General features: G+C 38.2%; 1 protein-coding gene across 1 annotated transcript in view; it reads left to right on the top strand.

The window, feature by feature from the left end:
* The first annotated feature begins 249 nt into the window (after positions 1 to 249).
* The window catches only part of LOC149238704 (ninja-family protein 7-like), a 131074-nt gene continuing 117184 nt past the window's right edge, over positions 250 to 14139 (top strand). Inside the window, 1 exon segment of the mRNA XM_089373163.1 lies at positions 250 to 649. The gene's annotated coding sequence lies outside the window, so the exon portion shown is untranslated.

Genomic DNA, 14139 nt, shown 5'->3' with positions numbered 1-14139 from the left:
ACAATAACAAATATATAAAAACACAAAATCATATATTAACAAATATATAAAGGAAAAGAAATCAATTTAAATACACTTTAACACCTCTAGTAAACTGATGAAAATCTGCATATCAATTACCTTTGTAAACCATGAAAATTTACATTTCAATTATTTTTAAATCCCTCGTGCGTTTCCAAAGCAGACACGATACAAAAGTAAAGAACCAGGTATGATACAAAAGCAAGGAACCTAAAGATGTCGCATGTAACGACTTAAAACACTCGAGTCGACATTTTATTTAAACCTCACTTAATGCGCTCCAAATTACGCACCTGATAAGCGTGCATTTACTATTTTAACCAAATTTTGTTATCAGTTTTGTGATTAGATTCCCACATTCCCTTGATGCTGCGGTGACCTAATTCACCTTCGATCCTTCTTTCACACCCTCTGAATCAAGTAAACACAATAAATCCGAGAATTACGTTTAAAATAGGCCTTCCGTAAAAGCCAAATGAGTGGAGCTTAATGGGTCGAACTGTATTCACAATACCATCACCATCATCAGCAGGAGAAGGAGGTTATGGAAGCGCAGATTGACATGGGCGATCCCTAGTTAGCAGCCATGGAAGATTTATTGCGTGGATTTCTGTAATCTTCTGTGCTGGTTAGTCTTAGGTTCGAATCTCTGACAACTATATCTGAAAATGTTTTTTTTTTTTTTTTTTTTTTAAATAGTTGTTGTTTTCGACAATCTTGACTTTTGGGTCCCTAGAACATGTCAGTTTGGCTTCAGAAAACGATGTTTGAAAGACCCTAATACCCTTTTTATCTTCACACTAATAGTCCTGATCTGTGCAATTAAAGAGCAAGATTCTGATTTCAAGATTCTGATTTCAATGACTATGGAAACATAGCTTTAAATTCCACCTGCCCTGTGTTCTAGTGGCAAGATTCTGATTTCAATGACTATGGAAACATAGCTTTAAATTCCACCTGCCCTTTTTATCTTCACACTAATAGTCCTGATCTGTGCAATTGAAGAGCAAGATTCTGATTTCAATGACTATGGAAACATAGCTTTAAATTCCACCTGCCCTGTGTTCTAGTGGCAAGATTCTGATTTCAATGACTATGGAAACATAGCTTTAAATTCCACCTGCCCTGTGTTCTAGTGGCAAGATTCTGATTTCAATGACTATGGAAACATAGCTTTAAATTCCACCTGCCCTGTGTTCTAGTGGGTAGGCTAATTCTGCTTTAAAAAAGATTTTGTCTTAGTGGGTATGGGTGATTTCTGCATACTTATTTCCGCACCTCAAGATTGTTTTTCTTACCCCGGAGCCAAATAAAACGGAGACATGGCGAGCTGAGGTCAATTGGGGATCAAGGTTCCAGCTTCCATTATTACGTTTACGTTTACGACGATTGGGTTTGGAACAAGGGGTGGGCTTATGTACTGTTGTATATTGCAGTAGTGGTAAGTCTTCATGAATTGAATTGTCATAGAGATGATTTGTCTGTAACTATCAGCGTCAACCGTTGATCAGTATTGAAACTCATTTTGTCTTGTACCTGGTAACACACGGTTCACAATTTACCAAGTAGGTTTTCTGTGACGGCTATTATGCCCTGAGCCGTCAATTTTCATGTATATTTTGTTTTTCTAATTTTTATTTTCCGCTATCAGAGGACATACCTCTATGCTTATTAAGCTAAGCTAATGAACTAACCCGTTCTCACTTTGGCTTGGGAGGTCTGCACCAGCCACACACAAATACAGATATAGGATTAAGACTAGGATCTCTTAATAGCAAACTCCTGGAAGAGTGTGTAGCACGTACTTCCTCACTCATCAGATTTGGCATCGTGTCCAAATGGGTTTGGGGTCATGGTTGTATAGTAGTTGTTTTCTTTTGTTCCTACATCTAACCTGCTCGGGTGTCTATTAACATCAAATTGGCTTCGTTTTCTCTTGATGGATAAATGCAAATTTATAATGTTATCACTTTTAGCCGCTGAACAATGGCGATTAAATTTCCATTGGCTTATCTCTTACACAATGTAGACTTCAATAAAGGGCGATTTGCTAGCTTGTTGTCATAGTTATAAGGTACGTGATGTAAAGGTACTAGACAAGCATGAGAAACTATAGTGCAGAATGTTTTGATATGAAAAGTCATAGAAAAATATATCAACAACCAGACAAAAATCTGCCATATGAAATGAAGCTAATATTCATAAATCAAATTTTAATGAAAAGACAAACCATGAGTTGTTAAAGTTATACAGTTAACGTTTAGATGTGAATAGGTAATCTTAAGATTTCATTAACTAGTTCAAATTTCAGTTACAAAACTTGAGTGCTTATGGTCTAACACGATTTTAGTTGTCAGAACATATGGTCTTGTATTAATTGAACTCATATCTTTTGGTAAGTGAGAAGCTTTTGTACACTAAATAAAGTAATATCTAATATGCAAATCTAGAACTCTGTGCATGCCTTGTAACTATTCTTAATGTGTTCTGTACTCTAAATTTACATCCACATTGCCCAGATCGATTGCTTCCTCTCATGTGTCTTACGGGATGCATTTGTGCTTCAGAAAATGAGATTCTGTCTGCTGTTTATACAGATATGGTATTATTTAGGTAGTTTTGATCTCAGGTAAAGGAGATGGTATTATTTAGGTTAGTTTTGATCTCAGGTAAAGGTTGTGAGGCACAAGTCGAAGTTCAGCATTCATTATTTGGGCAATACTAATGCTACTTGAAGTTCACAGTTTAGGACAACTGGTTTTGGTCATTTCTAAAAATTGGACATGGTATGGCTGTTGGTAGTACCTAATCGGAGCAGATTGGTGTATTGATTTGTACAGTAGCGAGAGTACAATTTTATACCGGTGCAAATGCTAGTTGATTGATTTTACGATGCCTAGTTCAATTGTTATTTTCTTATGCCATAATGGCTTCAATGTTAATTTTCTTATTTGTCTTTCATCTAGACTCTAGAGGGAGGAGTAGAGAGTGTAGTGAAACATTTTCATCCACTCCTGAAGAGCACAGTGTTAAGAATTGGGCATTAGAAGCTCTAAGCAAATAAACTATAGTGACTAAGCCAAAAATGAAATAAATCTTTTGAATAATCTTGAGATAATGAGAAAATTGGATACACAGATTTATTATCAAAACACATTTTGAAAGTTTTGCGGCCGATATAGTTCCGTTGAAGCAGAAGGAAAAACAACTTTCGTTCAGATGATGGACATTGAAAAGTACATCAGAAGAATAACCTATCCAATAACTTAATTGTCCAGATCTGAAAGATTGCTGACAAAAAGCTCTGGAAAGAATTGTACAATAACTCAAACCCACAGGACTCAATGTAAATTGTCTGCTGAAATAAAGACAAGAATTCAGATCTAAGTGCTGCTAGCTTAATTACATCACTGCAGGAATTAAAAGTACAATTGTAAGAGGACTTGGTAATGGAAATGCAACAGGAACTAGAAATTTACAAATGAAATGTATGCTTGGTTACTGCTAAACCAAGGAACTGAAAACTCTGAGACTTCCATTACCTACTTTAGAGGTGTTACTATTCTATAATGATCAAAGGATTTAATAATCTTCAATTGAATTGCACCCTACTTTTTTATCAACGACATTAAAGTTTCTCAGAATATTCTGCTGAGCTACTGATAGGAATCTTTCATCTGTCCATTAGTTGCAATTGAATCTTAACTTGTCAATGGAATCAGTGGAGTGGTGAATCTCTGAATTTTTCATTGGGCCAGGGGAAAATTCCATCCAAATTGAGTGTGGATTCTATTTTTAATAAGAAGGTGGGCAGATAGCATTATGTAAGAAAGCAATGTAGTAGTTGCAATTGAATCTTAACTTGTCAATGGAATCAGTGGAGTGGTGAATCTCTGAATATTTCATTGGGCCAGGGGAAAATTCCATCCAAATTGAATGTGGATTCCATCTTTAATAAGAAGGTGGGCAGATGGCATTATGTAAGAAAGCAATGTAGCAAATCAGGAGGAGGAATAGTGGAGTATGTTGCGGGCTGTGAGGGGTTGAGGCAAAATATGAAGGAAATGCAGGGGAAACAAAGTTATGGTGAGCAACGTGGAAGAGTGTGAATTACAGATTGTTTTTGAAATGAGGTTGAATGAGGCTTGTAGTCCGTGTGTATTCATTCAAAGTTGGAATATGAACTGAATATGGTGGGCAGAGCATAGAGAGCTAACCCAAGCGCCAAATGGAATCAACAGTACCAATTCATCTTGGAGTCTACTGAGTTTTGAAAGGAGATGGAAAACAGGCAAAAGTGAATCATGTTGAAGTGAAGTGCCAATGTGACCCGGAGTGTTCCCAGCCTTGTATTTCCATGGAATGATGACTTAACCAAAACTTGGAATGATGGCATAGAATGGAGTCCCATGGTGAAAGAAGGTTTTTTGCAAACAAAACCTGGAATCCTGTATAACACAAAGTCACCAGGAATGGGTTGGAGTTGCACAGAGTCACTATTTTGGACAAAAACCTCTGCAGTTCTTTTCTTCTGCTAGCCAGGTCAGAACACTGCCAATGCTGCTGTTATTGATCTGCAAATGGCAAAAAGAAGTGAACAAAATGAGCTAAGCACAAACAAGTGTCATCATTTCCCCTCTCCAAGAAACATCAGTGTTCTCCACTGAAATTCTATCTAGGCCAGGAGTTGATCCAGTGCCCTGTATAAAGTCTCTATCTGCACAACTTTTTAAACCTGATTGTTCTCTGTCACTTCTTGCATTGGCAAGGGGATCAGGCTGATCTGTGGTCTTCCTCTTCTTCTGCTGGTAAGTCACCTTTACTGGTAGGATGAGAGGTGGCAGAGCAGGATATTCATTTTGTCTCAATGACCTTAGAAAGCACTTATAGTTGGATCCCCGTCTATTACTGTATATTGTATGTGCTTGTGCTGTGTTGAAAGTTGGAAAACTAAATTAGCGTTATTTTCATTTTCAGCCTTAAGTTCAACTAATTCTCTATTTGCTGGTTCAGGTGTATCCAGCCATTCCTGTAATCTGTTCTGCAGTGATACTTTTTCTTTCATTCAATCTGGTTAAGGCTGTCTCTTTGTCCAAAAGCTTCTGTTCAAGGAAGTTATTCTATTTGTGAGCACATGCTGGGTGGTGTCCACACACTCATGAGAATCTGAAATGAACCAATGTTGCAAACATCGGCATCATCCAGAAAACCCAAAAATTGTGAAAATTGAACAAATATCTGTAAAAATCGGCAAACATCAGCAAAATTAAGATACCACCAAAATATCGGTAAACTTCGGCAAACATTGGCTAGGCCAAAATATTGCAAATTCGTGATTTTTTCGTGATAAAATCAAAATGCATGCAACACTGAAATGAACTATAGCTTATTTTCTGAAAAATATCCAACACAAGAAGGACAATAGTTGAAATCCATACAGGATAATCATTATATAACTGAATACAATGAATATGAGATAGATCGATGAGCAGATGATTACAATGTCATGTGATGGTATACTTATATGTGTTGACTAGTAATGACGGTTGATGGGTCATGTCCCATAGTTGGGATGTGCCATTTCATTTATTATTATTATACCTGCCGAAGGTAGGATATACTGTTTTTGATTTTCGTAAAAAATCTTTGACTTTCAATTAGTTTTGAAAATTTTAAACAGATTTTATAAAGTTTATTAAAATTTTGAAAAAAAATATATTAAACTGAATATTTTGAAAATTAAAAAATAATTTTTAATTTTTTAAAATGTAAATTGTATTTTCTTTAAATTGGTTGATGGCTATTTTTATGTTGTTTTAAATTGAATTATGAGATATAAAAATTATATTAAAAAATAAAAATCTAAAAAGAGTTTCTATTGGCCAATTGTCATAACTTTACACAACAACAGAATGTCATGTGAATAGCTCCCCACCATTTTTTATGCAAAAAATATTCGTAAGATTAGATTTGTTTTTTAGTTTCTTCTATTCTATGACAGGCGAAATTGGTAATGTGCTGACTCTCGTACTCACGTGACACGGGGTCAAACCCCGACGGCTGCCACTATAACCTCCAGGCACAACTGCAGCGCCTCCAAGCACAACGCACGAGTAAGTCGAGGATTGAACCCATGACCTACACAGTGGCACAAACACCTTAGTAGTGCGTTTGCTAGCCAACAAGCCACACCCCTGGGGGCCGCAAGATTAGAAATTTCAAGCTTTTTCATTAGTCATAAGTCTTTTTGCTTGCTTTTTCTATTTCAATTTATTTCCTTCTCATTTTAAATTTTCTAATTTTAAAGGAATTCCTAATTGCATATATTTTCACTATCTGTTTACTAGTTGCAAAGGCATTTCAAAACATGTTAAAACTCTCAAATAGTAAAATGTTAATAACTATAAATTTTTTTATATTTCCATAATTTTAATAAAATCCATTCATGCTCTATTGATTTGGAGTTAATAAAATTTTAAAAAGCATTTTAAATACTAATTTCTTAGGTGTGTGTCTATATATATATAATGAACTATGCAAATATTTAAGATAGACAGACCACTGTACTTTCGTGCCTGAACAATAGGCAACTAATATGGATAACTTCTGGTATCAATAACTTCGGTTGTCAATTACTTTTTACTTTTTGCATAAGAGGCAGGTACTAAGCAGCAACGCTGCATATTAGACTTATTATTATTATTATTGATGTTTATTTATGTACTTGTGTTCTTTACAATGAATTAAAGTAGTTTCCCTGCAAAGAGTTGACCAATTAGTTATCTAAGATATCCTAACTAATAATTATATACTTTGTCCTAAATACATTAAGTGATTAAGTAAGTGACACACCCTTAGAAAGGGAGATTCATACATAAAATGATAGGTTATTTAACTACCTCCTCAACTAACCTATATTTAATGTGGGGTCATTCACATTTATTGCGATCCTTTTAACCATAGGACTCCTAATAACATCTCTTCCCCCTCAATAATTTATGAAGTCTGTTGGAGTCATTAGATTGTTGAACTTTTGGTCACTAGGTGGAGGAGTGAGGAAGTAGAGATCTAACACTCTTGTTTGACTCACCACCAATGTTCTTATTTACCTCCTTTGGGAATAGTTACTTAGATCAACAAGAATTATGATGGGCCTCCAAAAGGGTCCACCATATAGCCATCTTAACACCTAGTTTGTATACCTGCAAGTGCTTTAAGGACCATTCTGAGCACAAAAAAGGAAATTTTTAAAGACCAAGACCAATTGGAATGACACCAACATATTTTGATGATGAATCCACAATTTTTGATAAGATATGAGATAATGAGACATCTAATTTTACATTTGTATGGTGAAGCTATATCTTGTTGTTGTCTTCATCATTGCCATTATGTTTCCTTTTTGTGTTTGTTTACAAGGAAATGTAATTTGAGATGCATATTTATATGACTTAATTTGTTTTTTTAGTTGATATATCACAAGGGAAACCTTTTAGGCACTTACCCTCATTTGGAGGACAGTACATAGGGTAAACCCTAGATTGTTTAGGTCACAAGGCCATATCTACGGCTCATGAATAGATCAAATATAACTCATCAACAATCGGCTCATTAACAACAAACATGCCACACAGTGGGATTTGAATCCCAGTGGGGAGGGTAACAATTTTTCGTTACAACAATTTGAGCTACACCCAATTGACATGTATATGACTTAATATCTTAGTCACACTATAATTAGTGAGTATTAATTAGTAAAGTGCGTGATCTGAAAGGTTATCATAAACCACAATGGCTATTCACATATTTTTGTATCAAATACTTTCCCCTTTCCACCTTGGTAGGCAGAAGAGGGCAAGTAATCAATTGAGTTTTTGGATTAACTCTATTTTTCTCCTTTTATGTGGTTTGTCTGGGTGTGTTTAGTGATTCAAATTGTCATTTGGATGGGTCTTCATTTTCACATGGGACAAGTTACTTCTTCTCTCTAATTTTTTTTGAGTTTGTTTCTTTTATTTCAGCGATTAGTTTGATGAGTTGGTAATTCCTATTTCTTTATTTCAACAAGTAGATGGTAGATATCAAGTGTATGAAATGATAGCACAACTATAACAACAATTTCCTTTTAAAGTAGGTAGTGTTTCTTTGCTTTATGGCATTCACACAGAAAATGCCAAAGACACTACATTATTCTGAAGAATGGTGAGTTGAAAGTGGCATTTGAAGTTTATGTGTTAAGTTTAGGTATGTTCTATGCTTAGAGCAATTTATTTCAATTTTCATAGTTAGCTCAATATCTTTTCCTGATTAGCAATCACATCAGCATTAAAATAAGCTGCAGATAGAACATAAACATAAATCGCAGAAGACAAGCCAAGACAAGAGGACACAAGATGTGGCGCTAGCCAAGAACAAACCCCAATGTGGAGAAACCCTTGATCAATTCTTCTTGCATGTTCTTCAGTAGTTCAACAGAGAGAGAGAGAGAGAGAGAGAGAATACATTTACAACAGAAGTCAACACTTTGACTTATCTAGATAAGAGCATATAGATCATCTCTAAGAAGATGATACATGAGATCAGTTGAAGACAAGCTGCTTCAACTGATTCTCCATCGTGCTGCATCTCGTCATCATGCTGCACCCATTCACTGAGCTGCTCTTGTCACGAAAATGCAACCGGTGATGGTTGTACCCATCACGGTGCACTATGCTGCACCATTCACAGTTGTACCCATACATGTTGCTATACATACTTCCTCCACTATGTTGCAATCATTACAGTTATACCTGTACATGCTGCTGTACATACTGCTTCCACTGCAACAGTTGTACCTATACATGCTGCTGTACACACTGCTTCTGTCCCATAATATGTCTAGCATATCATACCCAAACATGACCCCGCTGTCACCTATAACAACAGCAGCTAGGTGACCTTTGAGGACAACAACCAACTGTAGTATTGATCCTAAACTAGGATCCAACACCCCTGCAAAACACTGTTGAACTGATGTTTGCTTCTATGTTTGTGACAGCCCTGGTTAGGGCACGTGCTGCAGCCCTAAACCCTTATGATAGTCCACAAACCAACCCTCAAAGGTTTGCAACATTCCTAGTGAAGCCTCCTCTTTGTCCACGCTACCTTCTGAGGGGCTAGTCCACCTTAACAACCCTCTACACAACTCTTTCTGTGTGCTAAGGCCTGCGGCCTAGCACTGTCATGAGACAGTCCCTACGCATGCCCAAACACATCTTCTTCAGTGTTTTGTCTCTCTAGCTCTTCGGCCTTCACTACCCAGCAACTCGGCCCTTGAACAACAACTTGGACTTGTCTTGATAGCCCTCAAACAGTCCTAGGACAGTCCCCAAATCAACCCAGAAAACTGTCCTCTTCTTGATCCTCTCTTGCTGCGGCTAGGGCATCTTCATACTACCCTTAGGTAGGGCAATGTAGGGCTTCCTCTAGCTGCAGATTAGGGCTTGCTTTAGCTGCAGATTAGAGCCCTTCTAGTTGCGGATTAGGGCCTCTTAGATCTGCGGCCAGATCTCCTACAAGTCTGCGGCTAGGGCTCTCCTAGATGACCCTTCTTTGGGCTGCGTAGAAGGCATCTCTTCTAGACCTCCTCTTCCACCAAAAACCCAAAACAAGTGGAAAGTGAGATCACAAGAGATGAGTATAAATGACTTGAAGTTCTCCTTTATTTATACTAAAACATTGAACACAAGTGGGTTTTATTTGGTTGTTGGCCAACCTTGACGAATTGTCCCATAACACTAATAAATTCATATCTCCATGAATACTTATCGGAATCGGATGATCTTTAGATCAATCCTACACCTCTTGATGAGAGGGATCCAAGAAAAATATCAACTGCCATAAATAAGATGACGCACATGGAGTTTGGCCCTAGTTGCCAAATTTAACACTCCCTCTCAACTAGGGAGAACTCCATCCGCTGATCCATATGTTCGACTGTACTATCTCTGCCATCAGTGCCTTGCACTACTCTGCTCTGCTCTGTTCAGTTCTGCTCTGCTCTGTTGAGCTCTGCTCAGTTCTGCTCTGCTCTGTTGAGCTTTGCTCAGTTCTGCTCTGCTCTGCTGAACCATGAAGAAGAAGAATTGATCGAGAATGACTCATACCATTCTCTACTAACCCAAAGTCAATTTCATTTGAAGAGAGTGTGTCATATCACTCTTACCGACCCGAAGTCAGTTTTATTGATCCCAGATCAATATCACAAGAGAGTGTCTCAAACCACTCATACTGATCCCAGATAAGTTGGAGGTCATTCTAGCATAGGGAGTACGGTAGATACAATGATGCGTCCATCGATATTACTACTATGGTTCCTAACCCCATTTCCCTGCTTATTTATCAGATGAGAGGTACTTCTCATGAGTCCCGGACTGCATGGGTAAGATGCCTCGACAAGAGAACTAATCATCCTGTCCACAAGAGAACGAATCATCCTGTCCATTGGTGGCCACAAGAGAACTAATCATTCTGGCCCACAGGAGAACTAATCATCCTGGCTCACAGTCGCCACAGGAGAACTAATCTTCCTGTTCCATACTCGCCACGAGGTATCACAGGGAAAGGTTGAACCTGTCAACCTGTACATAGCGCACCACTAGGGGAGAGAGTGAGTGGCCCTGTGGTTGTATGTCGCTCTAGTAAGTACCCCAAGCCCCCCAGAGCTCCCAGAGCTCAGTGCATGCAACATGTAGGACCCTTATATGAAGGTCTCTCAACGATTCCAAGTCGTTCGGGAAAGTCACAGATTTGACCTTTCCCCGGGGCTGTAACAAAGTGTCTGCGACCTGTACATCAGTCTCAATGCGATGGAGCCTCCTCGCTCATCGACTTACCATATCGCAGAAAAGGTAGTACGTGATGTCTATCTGCTGGAGCAATCATCGAATACTGGATTCCTCAATAATCGAATCCCCTCCTGGTTGTCACAAAGAATCACAATGGTATTCATCATGTGTACAAACAGCTCACTGATGAGCTTCCGCAACCAGGCAGCTTCACACGAGATCATACTCGTAGCTATGTATTCGATGTCGGCGGTGCTTATAGCAACCGACTTCTGCTTCTTGCGCATCCATGATATCGAAGCAAAATCCACAGAGAACCAACACTGAGAAGTGCTCTAGCGATCCTCCACACTGCCTGCCCAGTGAACATTCAAATAATCATGCAGCTTCATATTTCCAGCAGTGTATCTCAATCCAGGAGAGATTGTGCCTTGAAGATATCTCATAAGATTCTTGGCACCAATCTAGTGAGGCTCAACCAAATATGAGCTCACCATGCTGACTGCAAAGCATATATACGGACGGAAGTTCACCAAGGACATCAATGTAGATGAGTTTATGAAACTCAGAGGCATTTCCCAAATCTGGTCTGGCATCATCACCATATAACTTCTGAAAGTTAAGATCCTTGAGGTAGTCACGAGCTTGCAGTTTACCATTCCATATCTAGAATCCAACTCCCTCTTACCTCTGCAAGTGAGAGGGTCTGCACCTGTCAGAAATAGGTCGTTTTTCAGAAGTTGCTGATATGAGAGGTCTGTCATCCACAACCTTCAAACAATGGTTTGGATCGACTTCACTTTTAGTGAATCTTAGCTTCATCAGACAACTATCAATCCTCTCATATTAGGCTCGGGGTGTTTTACTTCAAGCCATAAAGGGCTTTCTTCCACCTGCATACATGAGATTCCTAATCATGAATCTCAAATCCCTCGGGTTGTTCCAAACCTGTGGACTTGCTACATGAGGGGAATGGTCCCCTTGTAAGATTTTCCTTCGGTACATCTCAGACATGTACCTTCATGCTCTTCTTGAATTTAGGTATCTGAGTCACCATCTGTCTCATATCGGTTAGGGCCTCATAAAGTAGATCTCAGGTGATGAGATATGTCATGATCCCCAATGGACCATCCTGCAACTTGACACAAATTGCCAACCCTGAACCCATGAGTAAAAGCATCTTTGAAAATTTCATTTTCAAAGACGTACCTTTCCATCAATGAATGCCACCCTGTAACCTTTGACTTCCATTGTCGAAATGGACACCAAGTACTTCTTGTGATCAAGTTACATAAAAGAGATTCTGTAAATGAATCGAGTTACCCTCATTCAATTGAGGGGTAACATTCCCTACACCCTTTCTGGGATAGGTGGCATCGGCTCCAAGTATAATCCCACGATTGTTTCCATCTCTACCAAATTAGAGAGAGCACCCTTCTATCTGATGAAGTGCCTTGAAGCACTATAATCGATAAGCCAGATTCCCAAAGAATCTAAAGGAGAGGGCCAATACAAGGTAGCGCTTCTTTATCTTATCATAAACAACATTTGATTATTCATACCTGGGGTTCCTTGCTTTCTCTAAAGAGTCGGTCGTTTCCTTGATGACTTGCATTATCTGTCATTCCTCTGACCATTGAAGATGTCCCTGGAATGATTGTTATCATCATCAAGTGATGTGTCCTTGCCATTCAGACACTCCTTCGCATAATGGCCGAACTAGTTATCTGCCTTTCCTTCCACCTTGAGATCTGGTCATCCCAATGAAGTGACCTTTAGTTAGGCCATATTCCGCTGCGCCATTCTGATAATATTCTCTTCTTCGATTTCACCTTCAGTGAATTTGAAGAGGGATGAGGAACTCATTGATCCTTTTGTCCTTTCCTAATAGTCTTCGGTGATTGCTCTTTCACTCTTGCTTGGGCATTGTCTTCACCTCAGCTCTGTTACCATGTTAAGTTTAGGTATGTTCTATGCTTAGAGCAATTTATTTCAATTTTCATAGTTAGCTCAATATCTTTTCCAAATTAGCACTCACATCAGCATTAAAGTAAGCTGCAGATAGAACATAAACATAAATCGCAGAAGACAAGCCAAGACAAGAGGACACAAGATGTGGTGCTAGCCAGGGACAAACCCCAATGTGGGGAAACCCTTGATCAATTCTTCTTATATGTTCTTCAATAGTTCAACAGAGAGAGAGAGAGAGATAGTACATTTACAACAGAAGTCAACACTTTGAATTGTCTAGATAAGAGCATAGATCATCTCTAAGAAGATGATACATGAGATCAGTGGAAGACAAGTTGCTTCAACTGATTCTCCATCGTGCTGCATCTCGTCATCATGCTGCACCTAGGTTGCACGAAACGGGGAAACGGGTACGAGTTTCCGAAATGGGAACCGATACGAAACGCGACCTCCCCAAATTTTGGAAATGGGGAAACGCGAATATATATATATATATATATATATATATATATATATATATATATATATATATATATATGAGGACATTTAAGAAATATGTGCAATCATAAAGCATATATGATACATTCTAATTTCTTACATTATGATAAAATTGTCAATTGTCAATGCATAAACTATAAGTTTCTAAATTTATATCACATTTACTCATGAATGATCACATAATGAAAATAGAAATATCCAAAATCAGCCACGAGAAATGCTAATTTCTTGTCTCGTGCTTGATTGGGAGTCTCCTCCTACATAGTCGAACGACCTTAGTGCTCTTGATTAAATACAAGTTTCATACCCTAGTACCCTACATGCTCTTCATTATTGGGAGTCTCCCCTGCATAGAGGGCTTAGTTCTCTTGATTAAATACAAGTTCCATACCCTAGTACATGATAAATTCCAATGGAAACATTGCAATCCCCCCTATCCTAAAATCTTGAAAAACAGATAAGTCTACTGGATTTTGAGTGAGATCTAAAATTCTACTTTCTCCATATGAAATCCAATGAGGGCGAAACCACTCTCAAACATCCTGAGTCATTTCATGGTAATGCACTTTTATTTTAAGAATTTAACATTACCATGAACTGCATATCAACACTAGGGCAAAAGTTCACTTTTATAACTTTAGACAGGCATCTAGAAGCAACTAGAAGTCACTAGGATAACCTAAAAATAAATTAGAAAAAAAATTAAAAAAAACACAGGGAAAAAGCTGAAACGTGAGTCGTACGGCCCTGAAACGTGTTTCAGGCCGTAGTACGCCTTGAAACGCGTTTCAGGGCTGTACCATACGCATTTCAGCGTTTTGTA

This window comes from Pinus tabuliformis, chromosome 8 (assembly GCF_031772625.1).
Source record: "Pinus tabuliformis cultivar Carrire ecotype Pingquan chromosome 8, CPIR1, whole genome shotgun sequence".
In the NCBI taxonomy this organism is placed as follows: domain Eukaryota; kingdom Viridiplantae; phylum Streptophyta; class Pinopsida; order Pinales; family Pinaceae; genus Pinus; species Pinus tabuliformis.
Note: the sequence above shows the minus strand (reverse complement) of the source record. Positions and strands in the feature narration are given on the sequence as shown.